The following is a 23,683-nucleotide window of genomic DNA, read 5'->3' as shown; positions in this document are numbered from 1 at the left end:
ATTTAGGGGCATGAGTCAAAGAAACTCATTCTTTACAGGATTGAGAAATTGATGTGATGGTCACTGAATTCTATAGTGAGCCTGTGAAAACATTCAATGCTTACCTGAATACTTCACCTGTTGTTATGAGACAGTTCTACCAAGGGCTCAGTTCCTAAAAGGAGGTTTAACTGCTGCAATCTGATGCCATTCAGACTATCTACAAACGTCATAAACCATTTCTTTTCAAGATTTGCTCGCTTTCATCACCAAGTGATTTTTTTTTTTCTGTATAAGCTGAAATTTATGAAAACAAGCTTGTAATATTCACTTACTGAATGTTCTCTGGAGGTCCACAGTTGTTAAATTAGTGAGAAAAGGTTGTAATCATATCTTATGGAGAGGCTTTGGAAAGACACTACCACTACCAAGAACAACAAAACTTTAGATATATACAATGAACAGGCTTGTTTCTACTTTCAAGGATGTGTGCCTAAGGCCTGGGTGCATTTATCCAAAAAAATCAAACAAATAAACCCAAAACCACCTTAAACAGCAAATTCAGTCTTAGGTGTACACAAACAGCTACAGATTATCCATCAAAACTGATCTGTTCACTGACAAGCAAAGCTCTCAATGTTTCTATTATATTTGATATTCTAGTTAATTATTATTTAGTTTAGCCATCATTTTTGACCAGTTCACTCTAGCATTAATATTAGAATCAGAAATACCTACTTTGCCAGACATACCCAGGAAACTAAATAAATAACAAATAAAAGTAGAGAGAAAAAAATTACAAAAAATACGCAAATAGCAAAAAACACTAAATAGTAACTGAGGAAAAAGTCCTATAGATTTCAAAAATGCTATATTGCAGTGTCCAAATGCCATAGAACATGGTTAACAACAGTTATAAAATATATCCATTATTTTAACATAGAATACTTGAATCTATAAAGAGAGCATCATTGTAGGTTAGAGAAAATTTGGAATGTAACAAAGAGCCCTTACAATTTAAGGTGTTTTATACACACACACACAGACACACATTTCTGTTAAGATTCGTTAAGGTTTTGTTCATAGAGAAAGAAAGAGATGGACAAAGAAATGATAGAAATAGAGACAGAAACAGAGACAGAGATAGAAATGGCTCTGTTAAAAAAAAGCAATATGTGCATTTGAAAAAGCAGCCCTATTAAAAGCTTTCTTTGTGTACTTATTCATTCACTAATTCATATTGGGATCTTAAGTATATGCATAATGCTTCATAAATCAAAATGAACCAGTATGTGAAGTTTTTCTATGTTTCCCTTACACTTTCTATCTCTACTCCTCTGTTCCCTCAGCAAACAATAATGTGGTCAATGAAGAGTTGGCAAAAAGAGGAAGAAGATGAGACCAAGCACACCTCATCCACAGACAGGAAACCCGATGTCAGGGACGCAGGGAGGTTGTACTGCACATGCTGGTACTGGACGGTAACAGAGCTGTGCCTTGTGACAAAGCACTTGGGAGTCCTGCAGACTTGACTTCAGATCCTAGTTCAGCCAACTAGTGACTTCACAAACTGGGACAAGTAAATATTCCTTTCTGAGCCAGAGATTCCTGTAACACTGTTTTTACAAAATACCTCCATTACAGCATTATAAAGGAACTCACTTGAGCATGAGCTAGGAACTTTCAAATATTATGTTAACTAAGATATCAATAAGAGGAACATAAATGGAAGCTGCTTTCTCTTTCTTACCTTCTTCACTTCCAAGTAAAAGCAAGATGAAACTCAGTCTCTAGGTCAGATATACCAGTGAAGTACAAAAGATAGCTCGTCCAGACCAGGATTGCATGTGCTGTGTTTATGGAAATAGATTTGTCTTTGAGACTGAATCTACCTAGGAAATTCCAGACTCTCACTTCGTAACAGTGAGCTAAAGATACCATCATGGCTTCAGAAGCAGAGGGAGGAGCAGGTATTTTGAGCAGCAGTGAAGATACTGCTTGGGACACTCAGTCTCCATATTTTAATGCCTTGGCTTAAGACCTAGTTCTGCTTTTGATCATCTTCCTGCTAATACACACCCTGGGTATATTAGTGATGGCTTAACTACTTGGGCTTGTCCCTAATACATGGGAGACTCAGATCGAGCTTTGGGCTCCTGACATTGACCTGACTCAGTCCTAGCTGTTCATCCTTCTGATGAGTGAACCAGTGGGTGGAAGATCTGGTTCTTTCTGTCTCTGTCTTTCCACCTGTATCTCTGCCTTTCAAATAAATGAATATTTTTTTTAAAGGAAAGGGAATGCTTGCTTCCATAATCTATCCATGGTGCATGTAGTCACATGCAAATTGCTCTGTTTCAAGTCTACAAAACCCTAATGATCTTAAACATGAAAACACGTACTGTGCTGCCAAAATCACTAATGACCAAGAGCAAATAAGAGGAAAATGAGTGCACTAAAAAGAGATCTGACCCAATCTTGGATCTTGGCCAGATGTTCAAGGAGTGCCAAATGCTTTCTGCACAGGTCACACCTGCTTAATTAGCAATAATAAGGGCTTTTGGAAGTTCAGAGGGAAATTAAATAGTTACAGATAAATGATCTAACAATTTTGTCTCAACCACAGAAGGAACAGGATGCAATTTAATAACATGATCACAAATGGAATTTCAGGTTAATGACCTTGCACTTTATAATTTAATGGGGCACACATAGTACCAGGCTGAAAGTAAATGGATTGTCAAATACAAATGCATAAAGCAGCATTTTATAAATAAATTAGTATAGCACTAATTACAATTAAATTGCTGGGTGTTAATATGGCCTACTAATTAAGTCATGAGTGGGTTGTTGCCTGGTTCCTTTTCTGAACTGGTACCAAATAAAACTATTTAACTCAGCTAAAGTAGTTCTGAATACACCCTCAATCTCTCGTATTGCAGTGGATATAGGAACTCCACCTATACACATAAGTAGTTTTTCTTCCTATCTCTCGCCTTTGTGATGAGTGTTTACAAAGGAAAATGGTATCACAGTGAATTGGGTAAATTCAAACCTTTCCTGAATCAGCCTTCTCCTGGGTGATTTTTCTTCTCTTAAAACTTAAAGCACTTTTGTTTCATTCATTTTTACTACCAATGTATTCATGGATACTAGGTATCCATGCCAGAAATGCTATTGCAGTTGTGAGCTCTAGTTGTGCGTAAAACTGCCAAGTGATCCCTTTGAGTCTTGTGTTTCCCTCTGTACTCTCATGGCTCCTGTGTCTAGTTTCACCTGGGAAACAGGGATGGTAACATCCAACTTGCACAGATCTGGGACAGATTAAATATATCACTGCCTATACAGTTTCCAAGCCCATGGTTGTCATGAATTTGGACAACGTAGGCTTGGCTTTTGCTGGACATTTTGCCAAGCGAAGGGTTAACTGGGTTTCAGGCCCCATTTACCCTCTTGTCCCTGTTCCTCTGTGTACAAGACAACTTCAACGCTCGTGCACCATTGTCCTGAATAAGAGACATGTAGTAAGCGAAAATCATTGTCACATTACTGTAGATGCCATGTGTCAGGAAAACAACATAGATTTATTTAAGGAAGTTGAAACTAATGTTTTTCCTTACACGAAGTTTATATAACTGGTAGAGTAGTTAGGATGGAATTTTAAAAAGAGTCATGAAGGATTTCAGCTAGTTAAGACAATCAATGCAGTTCAGTGAATTGTCAGAAAAACCAATTACATCTCATTGGTTATAATGAAAAGTGGTTTGCACTTATCTATTTCAAATTAATTTTTTAACCAGATGCCTGACCAAATTCAGCCTAAGTACAATCAGGAACAGGTTGACATTGAAAAAAAATATACCTTGTACTTCCAAAAGATAGGCCACCAGCCAGGAAAGAGCTGATCTATAACGCAGAGTGTATAATTCAAAGTGACATTAAATGGAGAGAAAAAGCCTTGCCTAATTTTATAAACACAGAAGATAAATTTTGCTGACAGATTTATGGGTTATAACTAACTGAAGTTCTGTAAATGTTCAGTTGTTTCCTTAAAATACAAGAAAATCAGTTAATCCTAAAGCCCTACAGATGGTCTTTTCCCAGGACTTGATATGTAGTGAGAATCTCGGATAGAGATGCGGAACACCAAGGTTCTTAACAGGAAAACAGCTTTTATTCTTGTGGGCAGTCCCAGAGGATTTGTATCTAGAGTCTGGGCCATAAACAAAACAAGGTGTTGTCTTATGGACCCTGGCACAAACTACTGTCAGTTTTCTTTTACATATTTCATTACACATATTTGATCGGATAGTTAAAAGTGATAGCACTGCTTATACAACTGATATACAATGCCACACCTGCATGCATTAGATTTGCTTTAGTTGACCTAGTTGTAATTTTGGTATTTCTCAGAAATCTCCCTCCAATTCCCATTCCCAGAGAGCCCCTGCTGCCCCACCATCTTTACCTTTAGCTAGTTCATTTGCTACTTATGGGAAGGTGGGGTGGGGTGGGGTGGGGGGTGGGAGGGAGTCCGTGTCACAGATGAACTCTGAAGTGGTCTAAGAGGAACTTATTTAATCTGTTTACTGCCACAGAAGGAAGCAGTCTGAGACCCTGAAGTATAGCCATTCCAAGAAGTGACACTGACCTCCCTCCAAGGAGATTTACATAGAGGGCAGAGAGTTGGCGATAATCAATACAGTCCAAATTAGAAATAGGGTGGTGGCATTATGTGCAGCTCCTGATTCTCTTTGTGGGCCCAAAGTGGCTGAGCTACTCAAATCCGTGTGTACGTGACACTGCTTAATCATCCAGACAACATCTCAGGCGAGGCAGAGGTAAAAGAAATGGGAAACATGGTTCTTAGCTTCAAAGCAAGGGAATATGACAGACAAAAAGGTGCCTCAAGTAGACACTGAAAATTGGTTTAAAAATATCATCCAAAGGACAAGGCAGAGGAAATACTTGTGTTTCCAGGCTGGGCAGGCCCAAGTCTGTGTTAACGTTTTAAAGTTATCCAGTTCAGGAAAAACTTCAATCTAGCAGTGATAGTCATGAAAAGTCAAGTATTTTTTTTTAATATCACTAAATTGGGTTAAATTGACCTATTCTATCCATGTACTCCTACCAACAACATCTAAAATCAAGAAAATAGAAATAATATTCCTGTGACATAACTCTGGAAAAGCCTAGTAAGCTGACTGGAGTGCACTAACTTCATGCCAACATGACCCTCCCTTCACCAGGTTCACTATCAGCCTTCTCCTGAGGTCACCTACTGAAACTTCCTACTGAGTCTTGTCGGAGTGGTTAATGCTGACCAAAGACACACTTCTCTGATGGAAGTGTGTTCCCTCAAAAAGTCTGAATGTTCAGAAATCACTATTATCCTTTGTGCTTATTTGCTACTTAGGAAACCCTAAGTCAAGTAGGGGAGTAGTGAAGGGAGATCCCAGCTAACTCTCTCATGACAAGTGTAGGCAAACTGCCTGGTGCCTCCAGGTGACAGCTGCACATGTCTTCCCTAAGATAAAAGGTGACGATTATTTGGAATCTTTAGAACTTAACAAACCTGCTTTTGAATCCAATGGGTTCAAAAAACCATTAACTTTGTGTGACCCATAGTTCCCTTATTATTAAAAATGGTGAGACTTTCTACAATTTAAGACTGAGGTGAGTGATAAATGAGATAATATGAGAAGACATTGTGGTGAGGCCCATCAGCTCACAATAAGTGGGAAAACATAGCTTAGTAACATCTCCATGTAAATTAGTACATGAGTCTCGATTTCCTGCGTGATGGGAGGTTTTTAGGGAACCTGGGAAGCCCACTGATCAAGGGAAGACTGAGTGCATAAAAAAGGAGTGGATTTCTGATCATGAACATTGCTAAATATTACAGAAGTCCGCAAGTCACTCAGAGCATCCCTTTCCTGAAGACGAAGAAAAGCCAACCAACTTTCACATGGTATGTTACACTCTAAAATACGTATGGAAGCAAAACTACCACAATGTTCACTGCCATTCTATCATAATACAGAGGACCAGAACACATCATGGCAATGTCTAATTCTAAACTGAGGTCTAGAATACAAAGCTCCAGACATCATTCTTGATGGAAAAATAAGAATAAATGAAAGAAAGGAGTAGGAAAGGGAATATAAGCATCTAGCCCTGAGAGCTATCTCTGGCTTTTAGCTCTGAGCATCAGGATGACTAGAGTGCATCAAGCTTTGTGAACAGCCAACGTGTGCTTCTGTTTTACATCACCTGCCCACATCACCTCCAGTTTGTGAAATTCTTGAGACTGAGAACACAAGGGTGATAGAGGGGCTCAACTCGGGTGCTCTAGTCACAGTGCCTGAGTTTGCATGCCAGATTGTGCTCTGATCAGCACTGTGAGCTTGGAGTCTCTCAGCTTGTCTAATACTCACTTTCTTCCTCTTTAATGGTGACAAACAATAGTGCCCCCTGACAGGACTGGCATGAACAACAGGATGTACATGTTCAAAGCTCAGCCAAGGACAGTTCAGGAATAGTGTTTGCATTTGAAGGATTGTAGGTTACTTTATCCCTTAGTTTGACTGTGAACGTTATTCATTGATTGTTGGTGTTCCTATTTACTTTTTCTGTCTAGTTTTACATGAAAATTCAATAAGACTGATGAATATCACTGCCGCTTTTCCAAAATCCTCTCCATAAGTTTTGACGTCCTGAGGCTGGTATTGTGGTGCAGCGAGTTAAGCCGCTGCTTTCTACACTGGCATCCAATATCAGAGTGATGGTTCAAACCTGGCTGCTTAGCTTCCATTCCAGCTTCCTGCTATTACAACTGGAAAGGCAGCAGAAGATGGCCAAAGTACGTGGGTCGGTCCCTGTCACCCACGCAGGAGATAAGGATGCAGTTCCTGGCTCCTGGCTTCTCCCTGTCCAGCCCTGACAGTTGTAGCCATTTGAGGAATAAAAGATACCTATTTTTGTCTTCTTTCTCCCTGCCTCTTCCTGTCACTCTCCTTTTCACATATATAAATAAATCAATCAAGTAAAAAGTTTTGAAGTTCCCCCATATCTCTTTTAAGAAGTAGCTTTAATAAAGTTTAAAAATTTTAATAGAGTTTGATTTATAGAATATATATATATATATATATATATACAGAATTCACATAGAAACCCTTAAAAAGTTGATCTTGAGCCTTCAGTCTGCGAAGTTGGTACCATCATGGACAACATGTATAACATGTACAACACCACCCAAATGACAGAGGTTTTCATCTTGCTGGCACTATATCTCTTGCTGGCGGATTCTCTCCAGCCCCTAGCTTTCTCATTCTGATGAAGCGCATTGCCTTGATAACGTATTCTGTGGAGTTCTCCTTCACTGATGAAGCCCTGCACTGCCCCATCACAAAGGTGCTAAGTAGGAGGGTGGGGTATCTTCTAAGCAAAAGGATGCATTGTTTTGAGTAGACTGAAAGAAAAGCTATCTACATGCACTTACCGCCCCTTTGACATCCCCCTCTTGGTTAATATTCATAGAAACTTGTGGGAATATCTGTTAATACCCAGATTTGAAATCTCAGAGCCAAGTACTGTAGCCATGGGGCCTGATTTGCATCCATGAATATGCAGCAGCACGAGTCCCTTGCTTGGATCTCTGCCCTATGAGTGGTATCAGTGGTGTGTGTGTATGGCTGCGCATTTTTCCTTCCTGAATTGAAGGCCCAACACAGGAAATGAAGTCAGAGCTGGAGAGCAGAGGAGGATGGCAGCCCCCTTTTCATGCCTTTCTAGAGCAAAACTCACACTTGCTTTGCAATTCCCTGGCATGTTTATACTCTGTCTAAATTCCGCAAGAGTTGATGTGATTTTATAGTTTCTCCCAGCCCTCAGGTTTGAAACATGGTAAATAAACCACTGAATTATAGTGCTATACCAATAGGTCACTCAGAATCAAGCAAATAGACATATAAATTAAAAATAAGCTTTGTATAATGATCTAGAAAATATCAAGAAATGACTCATTTGTAGAGATTTAAGAATGACGGATTGTATTACTTGCTGTTTTCAATAATTCTATTTCCATTGGATAGGCATGTGTCCTGTAGATAAAAAGCCTTAGAAATAAGCAAACAGATGCTGGGGATCATTCTGATGTTGGAAGAATGACTATTGTCATTCCTTAATAAATGGTACCAGTTGAAGTGGGTCTTGAGTGCTATTCAAATCACCACCATCTTTTTCATAATCACTACCTTTGAGGGGACCAAGATGATTTACAGAGTATCAGGAGAGCCTCTCTAGAGGAAGAATTAGTAGTTACAGCTCAGGCTGCTCCCCGTGAAAACTAAGCTTTCTCACCAGATCCTTTTTCTACAGAGATATTGTCTAGGCCACAGAGGCAACAGGTTTGAGAGGGTCAGTTGAGTTCAATTGGGTTTAAAGCCTCAACACTTTGAGGTATTTGGAATTATATTCACAGGGAGTGGGGCATTTCTTTAAAAATGTCAGAAGACCTCAGAAAAAACAGTATACCACTTGGTAACAAGCAAGATCATTGCTTTCAGACTAGGTGAAAAGAGGTAGAAATCAATCCACAAATATTTTGCAAAGAAAAAATGCTACCAACATCAACAGAGTGCCCAGGGTTCACAGACTTGATTGTAAATTATTCAACTGCTGTAGAAGATATTTGGTTCCATCCCCATTTCATAATCAAGGGAATTGAGGCCCAGAGTCATCACATAATTTGTTAAGATTACAAAGTCAATGTGCTGGAGATAATAAAAGTAAAAAACATTTATGCTCAATTCTCATTTCTGGTCCCTTTACATCCCACCAGGCTGGCACAAGAAATATGCACCCTAACCTTCACTCTCTAACAAGTCATCAGTATTACTTTGGGCTGATACTTTTTTCTCGGTCAGGTTGTTTTATTATGTGAGTAAAGAAGTTGTTTAGAATAGGTAACTTCTGAGGTTTCATAAGAAAATGAGCTCTCCACAATGTGACCTGAAGGAACAGTGTGATAGGTACCCAACAGGACTGGAAACTATACCTGCAAGCTAGATGGACGGGAATAATTACCTGAGAACATATCCTAATTTTCTTCAGAAAAGTCTTGAACTCCAGAAAAATCCCAACCTAGATCATATTGGGCTTTGATTTGGCTTCAGACATCAGAGGACAGGGTGCACTGTTATGGGGCTAGGGAAGTCTGCCTTTGTCTTTTAGACAAGATCCAACCTACAGATCCCTTCTTCAAGGAGCCTATGAGATGAAATTATGGTTCTGGTCTCAGCACAGCACCACCCCTGGCATCCTTAGACAAGCAATTCCTAAGTTTCTTCAGCTTTATATGGGAATAATATCTGTGTTCTTAGGTAGATCCTATGATGTTAACTGGTAAAACAATTAGATATAAAAAGGACCTGAAGGGATAAAATATTATGATTACAAATAGAAGAAAATATTTACAACATAAAAATTAAGATGTTAAATGCTACTTATTTTGATAACTTATGCCTATTCATACGACTATCATCTTCTTGTAGTTTTTAAAATGCAAACACACATACATACACACTGGTAACTACATCTCTATTTAATAGTGCTTTTCAAATTTTGGCACAACATGCCTGAGTAGGAACTATCTGGTGAATTTATTTCAAAAACTGGGAAAGGCTTGGACATTTACTGTTTAAAATGTCTACATCCCACGTTGGAGGATTGGGTTTGATTCCCAGCTCCAGCTCCTGCCAATGCAAACCCTGGAGAGGCAGCATTGATGACTCTAGTAATTGGGTTTCTGCTACCCACAGGGGAGATTTGAATTCCATTCCAGGTATTGGCCTGGCTCAGCCCTGGCAGTTGGAGGGCATTTGGGGAATGAATCAGTGCATGGGAATGCTCTCCCTCTCCTTCTTCTCTTATAAAAATAAAAATTTCAAAATAAAATAAAATCACATCCTTGGAACCTACTCATGCTTAATTATAATCAGAATTCCAATGTACAGAGTAAATAAGAAATTGCTTTTTCAAGTCATTCCCCTAATTCTTTGATCTGCAGACCACAATGTGAGAAATCTGCATGACAGATATCCTCTGGCATCATTTGAGACTATTGGTCTTGTAAATCTATATGAGCCCTTAGCAAATCTCTGAGGCCTGTCATGTTAGGGTTAGAAGATGCAGCCCTTGTACCTGAACACAGGTTTATCTTCATTGATTGGCATTCATACACATTCCAGGCAGTCCGGGGTGGGAGTGGGGAAATGTGGTATAGCATAGGAACCTAATCCAATGTTTCTACAGATTGTTCTTTTCCTCTTGCTCTCACTAGGGCAGACACTATATCTGACAATGAAAACATAAACGAATCTGTAAAAAGTAAGTCAACTTGGGGTTGTAGCTTTGGAAGAAAATCAGGACAAATTTAAGATCCTTGATTGACTCCTGGTCTTCAGATACATGAACTCATCACCTTTCCTAGGCCTACCCTTAGTTAAGCACCACATCCAAAAGCAAAAGTTCTTAAAAATGTTCATTGAAAAATGCATGTTATGAAAAGCTATGCATGGATTTCAATTTCAGGTTTTTTGCACCTGAGTCAACTTTATAAAAAGTTTCATTAATTTGTCTTTATTTGTTTGAAATGCAGAGCTAGAGAGGGAGAAGGAGAGGATGCCTGTTCTTGTCCCAGTGACTCCACTTCCTGTGCAGCTCCCTCCTAATAGCCTGGGAAAAGCAGCGGAAGATGGCCCAAGTATTTGGGCCCTGCCACCATGTAGGAGACCTGGAAGAAGCTCCTGTCTCCTGTCTTCAGCCTCTGCAACCCCTGGCTATCGTAGCTATTTGGGGAGTGAATCAGCAGATGCAAGACCTGTTTCTCTCTTCCTCTCTCCCTCACACCCCCTTTCTCTCCCTCCCTCCCTCTGTCACTGACTTTTAAATACATACATAAATCTTTAAAAAAAGTAAATTCAATTTGGAAACTAAAAGCTCCAGTTGATCAGTTCTCTCCATCCCCACTTCGATCTCCAACAAATGAAACGACCCCCCCCCCCACCACCACCATTTGATCAACCAACACCAATGAGGCAAGGGATAATGTGAATTCATATCTTAAAATTTCAAATACTTTTTTCTATTATATAAGGTTACTTCAAAAAGTTCATGGAAAATGGGATTAAAAGATAATTTGGGACAGGCATTTGTTGTAGCTGTTAAGATGTCACATGAAATGCTTTCATCCCATATACAAGTGCACTGGTCACTTCCTGATTCCAATTCAACTTCCCGAAATGTGCTTGGGAGGCAGCACGTATGCTTTAGGACTTGGATGACCTTAGTACTTGGGTCACTGTGATCCACACAAAAGACCTGTGTGGAGTTCCTGGTTCCTGGTTTTGGCCTGTTCTAGCTCTGGCTAATACAGGCACTTGGAGACTGAGAAAGCAGATCAAAGATCTCTCTCTCTCTCTCTCTCTCTCTCTCTCTCTCTCTCTCTCTCTCCTCCCTCTCTCCCTCCTTCTTTCCCTCTTCTCCCTCTTCTTCTCCCTGTGTGTGTGTGGGTGTGTGTGTGTGTGGGTGTGTGTGTGGGTGTGTGAGAGAGAGAGAGAGGGACAAAGAGAGAGAGAGCGACTTTGCGTTTCAAATAAATAGAAAAATAAATAAGTTTTTAAAAACAAGATAAATTGGGGAACCATGCTGTGGTACAGAAGTATTAAGCTGCCACTCATCACACCAGCATCAAATATTGACATCCTGGTTCAAGTCTTTGCTGCTCTGTTTTCAATCCAGCTCCCTGCTAATGTACCTGGGAAAGTCAGATGATGGTGCAAGTGTTTTGGACCTGCCACTCATGTGGGAGACTCAGATAGAGTTCCAGGCTCCTGGTGTTAACCTGGCCTGTGGGCACTTGGGGAGTGGACCAAAGGATTACAGATTTCTTTCTCTCTGTCCCTCCTTCTCTTAGTCACTCTCTGTTTTTAAAAAGAAATTTTTAGTCAGTGCCGCAGCTCAGTTGGCTAATCCTCCACCTGTGGTGCCAGCACCCTGGGTTCTAGTCCCAGTTGGGGTGCCGGATTCTGTCCCAGTTGCTCCTCTTCCAGTCCAGCTCTTTGCTGTGGCCCGGGAAGCCAATGCAGGATGGCCCAAGTGCTTGAGCCCCTGCACCTGGCGGGAGACCAGGAGGAAGCACCTGGCTCCTGGCTTCGGATTGGCGCAGCGCTGGCCATGGTGGCCATTTGGGGGGTGAACCACAGAAGGAAGACTTTTCTGTCTCTCTCTCTCACTGTCTAACTCTGCCTGTCAAAAAAAAGAGAGAAATTTTTAAAAAAGATAAATTCATATGGGTGTTTGGTGCAGTGGTAAAATACACCTTGGGATGCCCTCATCCCATATCGGAGTGCTTGGTTTTGAGTCTCCATTCCACTTCTGTTCTAGCTTCCTGCTAATAATGGGCAAGATAGGAGGCACCAGATGATGTCACAAGCTATCAGGTCCCCGCTACACACATGGAAGAAGCAGATCGATTAGTTTCCTGGTTTCAGTCTGACCGAGCTCTGGCTGTTGTAGGCATTCATTTGTAGTGAATCAATGGATGGGAGTGTTCTTGCGCTCTCTTTCTCTCTCTCTCTGCCTCCCCCAAGCTCTGCCTTTCAAACAACTAAAGATAAATAAATAAAACTTTAAAGTGTTGATTCAGGTGCAAAAAAACTGAAAATGAAATCCACGTATAGCTTTTTCATAATGTACATTTTTCATGAACATTTTTAAGAACTTTTGTGTTTTGGGATGTGGTACTTAGCTAAGGGTAGGCCTAGGAAAGGTAATGATTCCAAGCATCCAAGGAGCAGGAGTCAATCAGGGATCCTTAAATCTGTCCTGGTACAAGCTTCCTAATACTCAATATCTACAGAATCAAGATTGGCTCAGGAGTTGGAAACCAAACACTTAGTTAGGAATCAAATCTGATTATTAGAGTCTCTCATACATCAGAAATATCCTAGAAGCCATAGGAAAATATAGTAAAACTCTGGATCAGGAAGCTGGGAGTGACTTCCAGTTTGACCAGTTATTAGATGGGTGACCATGAAACCATTTGTTTCTCTGAAAAATAGAGGAAATAATAGTAATTATTCAATTGTATCTTTATAAGCTTTCGTTTAGATGACTTTGATCAGCAGAGTGATGAGAAACTGATCACTGTGTTTAGTTTAGTTCAATAAAGACATGGTGACAATCCCTAGGAATTTAATGGATGTCTACTCCCCTACCCCCAGGAATAGCTTTCTTAAACAAATACTTAAGCCAAGATTGGTGTCTTCCTCACCTGATTACAGAATCTGTTTCAATCTTCATCTTTCTAAACATGTTAAATATGTATCTATAAAAATATCTATAAAAGTATAGTCACTGATATGACTGGTTTCCAGTTTCCCTAATGTGATCAGGCACTAAATAAGTGATTCAAGATATATCTACAGGCATGAACTTTGTACTAACCCCCATGTTAAGATGGATTAATCCATTTAAAATGTAACTTTGATTTTTAAAGTACAATTTGATGCAACAGATCTCCAGGATGTGTTCATACTAATTCAAACTCTGTGTCCATTGACCAATAGCTCCCCTGTCCCCACCATCCCCAGCCCATGGTTCGGACTTTTCTACTCTCTGCTGCCATGATTCCAATACTTCAGATTTCATATACAAGAGAGATCACATGATATTTGTCTTTTTCTGCCTGGCTTATTTCACTTAGCATTATATACTCCAGTTTATCCATGTTCTTGCAAAGAAAAACATTTCCTTATTTTTTAGGGCTGGAAAAAAAAAAAGATGGTTCCTTAACACTCAGTTTGTAACAACAACTTCTATTGGTTAGACAACATTTCCTATTTTTAAGGGTGAGAAAATGAGATTCAAAGAGATACATTTCCCAAAGTCAGTTGTAGTGGACATCAAACTAGAAATTTTTATTTTGAGATTTAAAAGCAAGATTTATTAGTCAAAGGCCTCCAGCCAGAGTGGCATGGAGGGGAGCTTCCAAGGGAGGAAAATCCCAAAGAAGCTGGTGGTAGTGGAGTTTTTTAGTATAATTTTGGGGAAGAAACTGACAATCACTAAGGTGGGGGCAAACCCAATTTGAATGTGGTTTTTAAACTCAAAACATATATTCTTTAAACTCAGTAACTATCATGAAATACATGTATACCACCAACACCATGCAATTCAGAGGAGGGGGAACAATATCAGGAGGTCTCCACAAGGGATAAAGAGTAAACTTCTGAATTATCAACGGTGAGATAAATGATAAATGTCTCCCAGCTACCACTGGCTCACAAAGAAACAGAAATTCATTGGTACTGAATATAAGTGCCCCCGCAGCCCCATGCTATCTGGCATCATGCAGCTTCCTCTCTTCAAATAGGAGGCTTAGGCATGAGAAACCTACATCATGATAATGAGATCAAGATCAAGTAAACACATCTCACTTTGCTGCTGACACACCCTCCCTAAGGCATCAATTCAGTTACAAGGGAGTCATTATCTTTCCCTGACAGTGAGGAGCAGAAATCAGATTCTGCTGAAGGAACTTCATAGGATTAATACCTTTAAACAGGCAACAGCATGCATGGAGGTGCAAGCTTCTCAGCCTCTTCCTACTGGGCCTCGTGTGGATCTGTGGATCACAGCCAGGTCTCCCCAACAAATCTGACCCTTGATTGATGGCTTTGCTCACTGGCATTTTCATATGTAATATTTGCTTGTTGGTACATTCTGAAAGCTAAAAAAACAAAAAAACAAAAAAAAAAACAAAACAAACAAACAAAAAAAACAGCTACAGATCTTGACCCTGCATCTTTAATAAACCCAGTTCATGTTTTTATCACCATAGCTCAAGTATTGATGTTACTTTCTTTATAATCTTGTGAAATTTATGTATGTAAAAATAAACCACAATACAATATTTCTTTTCCTTTTTTCATAAAAGGTAGTGTGCTATGCAACATTCTGAATTTTATTCCTCCATTTTTAATGATGTATCTTGCAGTTTTCTTCAGCACATGGAAAATCGTGGGGTTTGTAAAACACAGTTTAAACAAAATGTTATTATGTTTGCATGAACCATTATGTATTTAACCAAATATATAGAAATAATACAGATTATTCCTGATCTTTTGGTATCATAAGTAGCAAGGCAGTGAATAACACTGAACACATATCATTTATGTAAGACAGAATATTTCATGTAGATTTGCTGAGTAAAGAATAGGCAAATTTACAATTTAAAAAAAATAACTATTTTTCAAATACAATAGTCAAAATTAGAAAATGAATGTATCTTTAAAAATGTTCACTAGCTAGTATAAATATTTCATGTTGTTTACAGAAAGAAAATTGTTGCAAGGTTCTTTCCTTCAAAACGGAGATATCTCAATTCTTAGCAGCCAAGGCCTGTGTGATCAACTTAATATACCGAGCACCTGGCTTAAATCATAAATAATTTCATGAATAAGTCATAGAATACAGTCTGGAACTCAAGACCATTTGCTAACAGCATTGAAATTTCTACTACTTTTCTATAAAAACATGTGCTGTGTATAAAACATTGGAATATAATTATATAAGCCCTCAACTCCTTGTCAGAGCTAAATTCTGAGGTTACTGATATTGTGGGCCAAACTGGATCACCAAAATCATATCAATTTCTAGCACCGAAGTTCTAATTTAAAAGAAAAATGTTTGTCTTGGGGTCCCAGACTATGAACATTAGCCCTGTCTCTTGTCCCCTGCTCCAGGTACAGTTCATTCTACTTTTTCCTCCCAAACTTTTCAGTGTTTCTAGTATTCCAGTGACACGCATTTCCTTTCATTCTGAAGGCCATAATGATGGTCAAACATGGCTCAGATTTCCATATATCCTCACTCGAGGTGTGAAACACAATCTATTCCCACAACTCCTGTGTTCTGATGAAGTTGAACAATTTCTATTGAAATGCTACCATAAAGGTGACCCAAAATATCATTGAAAGAAATTCTCTCTTTTCTCTTTTCCTTTTTTACCTTGAATACATAGGATGACACAGTTTGTGAATTTCAGGACGCTAAATCAAGAATAATGCTCAGAGAACAGAATGTTACTCACAGAAACACAGTCAATCTAAACATTTTCCTCTACTATCCTCCATACCTTTATGTCTTCTTTGGTGAAGGATTATTTTGACTTTTTTTTTTTTTCTGATAAATTTCCTTGTGCTTAACCATAAAACAATGCACCCAATGCCCAGGCACATGCCATGATGTTATACTAGATAAAGAAAAAAAACCTAAAATTTTCCTACATTATAAAAATTTTCATTTATCAGTCATTTGAGACATGCAGGTCTACATTCTGTTACCAACTTAATCATTAGTTTAAGATCATCATCACACATTACTAGAATAGTAATAAAAAGCTTCCAGATATAAGCATGACAAGGATAAAAAAAGAGATGATCATTTATACTAGTTATAATACATTATTCCAACATATCATATTTTCCCCTCTTCAGCCAGTTAGAACTTCATACTTCTTTAATAAGTGTTTTGTTTTAATTTTTTTAAAACCTTTTTCACTCACTTTCAATTTGATCACCTGGATTTGCAATTTCATCCATGATAGAGAAATAATGATCAGTTCTACCATATTTCTTCAAATAAAACCACATGAATCACTTTTGTATCTGATATTGAATAACAAAAAGCGTAAGAGTGACTCAGCAGCAAACACAACAAATGTGAGATTTGTATTTTCATCACTTTAAGCCTAGACATCCCCTCCATATGGTAACTGAGAAAAGTGAATCCTCACACAGAGCTCCATTCCTTCTGGTGTCAGTGAGCAGAAGACATGACGTGTGGGCGTCTGAGGGAATGTGTAAGTTGTGGCCAGAGGAACACAGACAAGCACCCTGCCTGGGTGCGACATGAGCAGAGATGACAGATGGCAAAGAGTTATGGGGAGCTGGCAACGACATAATATTGAGAGATACCGGCATTCAGAGCACTTCGAGATCACTTCAATCCCAGGCTCTAAGAACCCAAACAGAAGCCAGACCTGAAGAGGAGGGCTGCCATGACTTCAGGTGAGGGCAACGCAGCCTAACACAATGAAGCCTGAGGTCATGCTTAGACGGGAACAAGCTGAACTGTCGAACAGTCAAATACATGCACGGAAAAAACCACAACACATTTTAAAGACACAAAGCACTCAACAATACAACAGCAACAATTTCAACACAAAGTGTCATTATGCTCTTAGAATTATATCTATAAAGCATAATGAATCTGTTAAAAACTAATATAAAATTAATATTCTTAAAATTTTAAAAATATTGGAAATATGAAAAATTCAATAGTGCAATACATAACCAGGATAAATATAAGACAAATATAGCCAAAGATGACATAGACATTGAAATCAGCATGTGATAAATTTCCAACTATTATGAATATGATTTAAAGAATGATTTAAAGAAACTGGGGTCACTATGTGTGTTAACATATGAAACAGAAATTATTAAAATATGGAAATCCAATATCTAAATATCACAATAACGAATATAATCAACCCACTATAGTGCTTGGGTATAGTGTTCTAATTATTTTAATTATTAAAAGTATGTATCAGTATTGTTCAAATTATATAAGTTTTTACTTGCTTCTCCCTTTTGATCTAGTTATTCTGCAATTAATGGAATGGAAGTTTAAAGATCTTCATTTATAATTGCAAATTCTTACTTTCACTTGCAACTGTCAGTTTTTTCCCCGATGTAACTTCACTATTAAACATATGAACATTTATGAGTATCCTCCTGATGAATTCACATTTTTATCTTTATTAAACTTCCCTTTCATCTATCCTGGCACCATGTTTTGAAGACTATTTTATTTGCAACTAATAGAAGATTTCAGATATATTTTGTTTATCATTTGCATGATATAACTTTCTATCCATTTGTCTTCAGCCTATCTATGTCTTAATATTCAAAGTATATCTGACAGATAACACAAAGTTGTGGGTTTTTTTTTTTTTTTTTGGCTTTTCATCTTTCTGCTAATCTCTGCAAATTAGATCAGGTATTTTGCCACAAAATGCAATTTTGATCTTATTTAATATATAACTATTGCTTTAATTTCCTATATTTTTATGGTTTCCTCTGTTTATCTTTCCTTATCTTTTTTGTTTCCTTTATTATCTTTTTTATTGGTTAGATAAGTATTAGAATTTCATTTTTTTTGTTTTTATTGATATCTATTTGCAACATTATTTTAAATAATTTCCTCTAGGATATACAACAAGTATTTTTTGACTATTCACATATTTCTTAGAGTTAATATTGTAATACTTCCAATAAGTGTTGAGCGGTGGGTATTTTGTATAGCAGTTAAGATGCCACTTGGGCTGCCTGCTTGGGTTTGAGTCCTGGCTCCTCCTGCAATTGCAGCTTCCTGCTAACACAAACCATGACACACAGCAGGTTATGGCTCAGGTAATTGGGTCTTTGCCACTCACCAGGAGATCTGGAATGCTGGATTCAGTTCTTATCTCCTGGCTCCTAGCTTTGGCCTAGCCCCAATTATTCATTTTCTCTATCTTTTCTCTTTGTTCACATGTTGAGTCATTTTGTACCATATTATACAGCATTTTAAATGTTTTGAATTGTGTGTGTGTGTATAAAATTTGGCTGTTTTCAAATTATCTGTTTTTGCAGGCCACCATTGTGTTGCAGTATAACAGGTGATACTGCCTGCGATGCTGGCATCCCATATGGGCAGCTGCTCCACTTACGACCCAGCTCCCTGTAGAAAGCAGCAGAGAATGACCCAAGTGATTGGGCCGCTGCAACCACATAGAAGATGTGGATAAAGCTCCTGGTTACTGACTTCAATCTGACCCAGCCTTGGCCTTTGTACCCATTTGGGGAGTGACTCAGTGCACCAAAGATCTGTCTCTCCTCTCTCACTAACTCTGCCTTTTAAATAAACAAACACATATTTAAAAAGAATTATAGGTTTGTGTTTTTCAGAAGATTGACAATGATGACTATTGAGTCCAAATTTTGCAGATAATTATGGTCAATTCACCTGAAAATTCATGAGTAGGTACAACTATGAATTTGAGTCCATAGGAACAAAAAATGAAAGTGTGTAGGTGCTAGGTGGGATGCCTTTCTATTTCATACCCATAGCATGTTTCCAGGACCGATGCTAGTAGCCATCTCAAGGACCTCACAACATTCCCTAACAAAGTAGAAAATATACCATTGTCTTTAGCTTACTGTTGCCCAGCTGTATGCTGCTAAAATCAAATAGTACAATACAAAGTCACAGGTGCTTGATAGTATATTCAATACCATAAGAGAAGCTGGGGGCCGGCACCGTGGTGCAGCGGGGTAAAGCCCTGGCCTGAAGCGCCAGAATCCCGACTGCTCCTCTTCCAGTCCAGCTCTCTGCTGTGGCCTGGGATAGCGGTAGAAGATGGCCCAACTCCTTGGGCCCCTGCACCTGCATGGGAGACCAGAAGAAGTTCCTGGCTCCTGGCTTCAGATCAGGGCAGCTCCAGCCGTCGTGGCCAATTGGGGAGTGAACCATCAGATGGAAGACCTCTCTGTGTAACTCTGACTTTCAAATAAATAAATAAATCTTTAAAAAAAATAGAGAAGCCGAACCTTATTTCTAAATCCATGCTAAAGAATGGATTCAGTTTCACCAGCAGCACTTTCCCCAAAAGCAAATTTTCTGCCTCTGCTTCTCTATTTACTCTCCCCACCACATACACACACACACACACACAAACATACACACACCTCACATATATTAAGGTTCTCTCTCTCTCTCTCTCTCACACACACACACACACATACACACACGCACATACACAATTCACGTACATTAAGGTCTAAAAGCATTCTTTAAAGTAGAATTCCAACCTCATGTCATATTATGGACTTAACCAATTCCTAAGCCAATCCTGGTGCAGTTTCTTTGTTTCTTTTTAATATCTTCAATTTGTCATTAAATTGACTTTCACGGCACAGAATTTTAATGTTAGTTCACTTACTACACAAAAATGGTTAAGCTTCCCCATTAACTCCAAAACCCTTAGCCAAATTGCTTTGATGTAGCCCAATTTTGCTTTTCCAGGTTAATCTTTCCTCCAGAAATGAGACAAATCAGCCATCAGTAGGGCTAGAAAAATGATTACATACCCTCTTGATAACGGAATCTCATGCAATTATTTTTTTCCTTCTCTTAAACAAGGAACTTTTCTAACCAGAGTACTTCAAAAATTTCATACAAGATATAATTTAAAGATGAGTTTATTTTTATGCAAAAAAATGAAATCCATGCATAGTTTGCTCACAACACTCACTTTCCATGAACTTTTGTGAGGTAATATTGCTACAATTATCTCCAAGATATGTTATTCAATGATAACAAAACAGTCAATATGCACATCTCTCTAAAAGTGGGGGGAAAATGACATCTGCTGAAGAGTACAAAAGAAACTAATAACACAGATTTCCTTCAGGGAAGAAAACTGGACAGCTAGCACTGGATAAAGCAGCAAAAGGCAGAATTTCTTCTTTGTAAATTTTACTCCTATTGAATCCTGAACAATAAAAATGCATTACCTATTCACGAAACAAATAAAACTAGATTTAATTAAATGTAATTTTAAAAACTGAATTTAATACGAATCATTGTCTCCTTGTATTGCTATTTATGAAGGATGTTTCTCTCAGTGAATCCTAAGAGGACTCTCAGGAGAGACTGTGAAATGCAAAGGTAGAGTGTGCTTATAGGATGGTCAGTACCCTAAACAAAAGGTAAGGAGGGGAGGGAGAACACTGTAGGAGTGTTCTTGGTGAGTTTACCATGGGGAACTTCCTTCCTACAACAGAAACGCAACCAGTAGCTATTCTATAATCTCAACTCCTTTTAACAATGACAACTCTTGCCAAGTAAGAAATAATAAAGATAAAGGTAGTGTCAAAAACTAAACTAGGGGCCAGCACTATGGCATAGCGGAAATAGCTACCACCTGCAGTGTCGGAATCCCATAAGAGCGCTGATTCAAGTGCCGGCTCCTCCATTTCCCATCCAGCTCTCCGCTATGGCCTGGGAAAGCAGTAGAAGATGGCTCAAGTCCTTGGGACCCTGCACCCACATGGGAGACCCAGAGGAAGCTCCTGGCTCCTGGCTTTGGATTGGCACAGCTCCAGCTGTTACAGCCAACTGGGGAGTGAACCAGTGGATGGAAAACTCTCTCTCTCTCTGCCTCTCCTTCTCTCTCTGTGTAACTCTGACTTTCAAATAAATAAATAAATCTTTAAAAAAAAAAAACTAAACAACACTTTTCAAAGAGGAGAATGCTGTTTTTTTAATTCTCCAAATATTTTACATACTGGTAAAGCCAGTAAAGATGCTTCTGAGAATGTATGTCATCACTGAGGTACATTTAATTCAATGCCTGTTCATTAATACATATTATAAGACTGGTTTTCTTAGTGTCTTCATATTTCTCAATATAAGTAAATAGAAATGAGGTATATAAAGGGCTTTTTTAAAAAAATGGAAAGAAATGGTATCTTGTCAGGACTAAAAAAATCAAACAATATTTATTTAATAATTCTTTATATTAATAATATGAATAACTGGGAAAAATAAGAACTCTCAGGAAACATGAAGGATGGTTTGCTAACCTTATTTTTGATGAGAGATTTTCTTAAACTCTTTAATTTCTGCTTCCCAGAAAGGAATTTATTTCTCATAGGTGAAGATATATTTCCCATATCTTGAAGTTCTGATAGTCACAAAGTATCACATCAAGATCAAATTAATCAGTTCCATGATTATATAATTTCAAATTCACTCTATTTAACTACTCCTGACTGGGATGTAAGCCAGAATTATTAGTAAGGAATGATTTTATCTCCACCTTATCATTCTTAAAAAGAAGCGTCATGCCTTTACTTTGTCTCATATACAATTACAGCTGCTTCACCACAGAGACATCGTTGAGTTTAAGTATTTGCCCCCCAAAATGCAATTTATATATTGTGAAGAGGAGATAAGAATAGCTTGAATATTCTAACCAACTGACAAAACATAATATTTAATATAAAAATGGGAAAATGATTGAGAACTCTCCATGAATTTAACTCCGAACTTCACCATGTGGATTATTTTATGAATTATTCCATTTATGCAATAATTATTACTTTTTCTCTAAAAAAGTCCTAAGTTTTAATTGCCTTAACACCCTGAAAAAAACTGGCCTTTCAAAATGTCTTTATCTAACATGTTAACAAAGCTTCCCAGGAGGGCAATCTTCAGTTAATTTTTTAAAATGACAGAAATTCTTCACTTCCTTTCCAGTATGAAAAAGACAAATATCTTCAGTGTTTCCCAGCAAAGCCTGAGGACCTTCTGGAAGATTCCTATGGAATTTATCTGATGAATCTAATGCCTACCAGACGTGGGAAAAGAAACAGTAATGGCAATGGGATTTTTTTTTTCCTGAATTTTTACAGGATAAGACAGGCCTCAACGTCTATTGCTTGTTGGTATTTTCAGGAGCAGATGTCCAAACCATTTAGGATCCTGCACTGACCCCTGTGTTACAAAAACCCATGCGGTGACCAAACCTCTTTCATGTAGAGTACCAGTTATAACTTAAGCACTTGCTACTGCTTCCTACTTTTCTTATTAAAGTATTGCACATCCAGAGATAGGCCCATTACTTTTGATAAGCTTGTTGGGTTCTTCTTTTGCTTTTTTCATGGCTTTAAGATTGGGCTAAAAGCTGATTTACTGAATGTTTTATATTTCCTTTTATTAAATATTAATTATGTATTTGAATGTCAGAATGAGAGAGAGAGAGAGAGATGTCTTTCATCAGCTTGTTCACTCCCTAAATGGCCTCTTCGGCCAGGGCTGGGCCAGGCAAAGTCAGGATCCAGGAGCTTCTTCCAGGTCTCCCGTGTGTATGCAGGGACCCAAGCACTTGGGTCATCCTCTGCTGCTTTCCAAGCTGAAGGGAGCTGGAATAGAAGTGGAGCAGCTAGGACTTGAACTGGTACCCATATGGGATGCCAGCACCACAGATTGCAGCTTAACCCTCTGAGCCACAGGGCCACCTTCATGAATCCTTTATATTTCTAGAAACTTCTTACACAAGTTAGAAAATGAATGAGTAAAAAGAACTGAAATACAATTGAGAAATTAAACTGTGGGTATAATTAATCTCTCCTAAAATCATACAGTATTTTAGAAAAAGAAAAAAAATACCAAACATGTTCACAGAAATAACAAAGATTATCTATAAGAGAGACAAGTGAAAATATCAGAAAAGAAAATTTAAAAAAAGACTTCTCTGTAAGTGAATAAATAGCCAAGAATTATCAAATGCTGATGAGGAGGAGTCATGAACAAAATAAAGATATCAATCAACAGAAAACAATTTCTGAAGGGACCAAGGAGAACAAATAGCCAAAAATCATAGGATAAATAAATATTATTGGGAAAAAACCAAGATTGATTGCAACCAATTAAACAAGACAAAAATTTTTAAATACTATATTCTGATAATTAGACATTAGATTGATGAAGGCTATAAAAGTTGAAAAAATAAAAATTTAAGATAGGA

This window comes from Lepus europaeus, chromosome 17 (assembly GCF_033115175.1).
Source record: "Lepus europaeus isolate LE1 chromosome 17, mLepTim1.pri, whole genome shotgun sequence".
In the NCBI taxonomy this organism is placed as follows: domain Eukaryota; kingdom Metazoa; phylum Chordata; class Mammalia; order Lagomorpha; family Leporidae; genus Lepus; species Lepus europaeus.
This window is presented reverse-complemented; position numbering follows the sequence as displayed.